The sequence below is a fragment of the Simochromis diagramma genome, unplaced genomic scaffold, assembly GCF_900408965.1.
Source record: "Simochromis diagramma unplaced genomic scaffold, fSimDia1.1 OVJJ01000307.1, whole genome shotgun sequence".
NCBI lineage: Eukaryota > Metazoa > Chordata > Actinopteri > Cichliformes > Cichlidae > Simochromis > Simochromis diagramma.
In genome coordinates this window covers 77,890-78,466 of record NW_024386786.1, presented here as the reverse complement: position 1 = coordinate 78,466, position 577 = coordinate 77,890, and positions in this window count along the sequence as shown.

The window sequence follows — 577 nt, the reverse complement described above, 5'->3', positions numbered from 1 at the left end:
TCTATTGTGCTGCGCATCTTTTCTTACTTCGCTATTCCTCTCGTTTCACCATCCTACCTACCCCCTGTTTTATTTGAAAATCTTACAAAAAAACACAATTGCTTCTTGAGGGTTGTCATTTCTCTAACTTGTGCATCTTTCGTCCCCCTGCCCTGCGAACTAGCAATCCATCTCTACGCTTACCAAGGCGAGTCCTAAGTAACTCAAAGCTCCTGTAGCCGCCAGAGGCCAGAGGATGCCAGACAGCGTTTGATCTTTTCACTCTGACTAATTGCTCAATTTCTTTTACCTTTCCGATCCACTTTTTTCCATCTTTTCTTTGCACACCTGTAGTAGGACTTTGCATAAGTTTTACTCTGCTTTGCTTCTGTGATCAATTTCAAATGCTCATGTTTTATTCGCTTCCACTTACTACGTTCCGCGTGTTTGTCGCTGCTCAAATAACCAATTATCTATATATGACTGCTACAAGTGCTGGGCAGATAAACAACAAGCTCGATATTTAAAGCTGCCATAGCAGCGTGCTTCCATGCGATTTCATGCTTTAAACCTAAAGGTGCATCGGCCATTATATTTT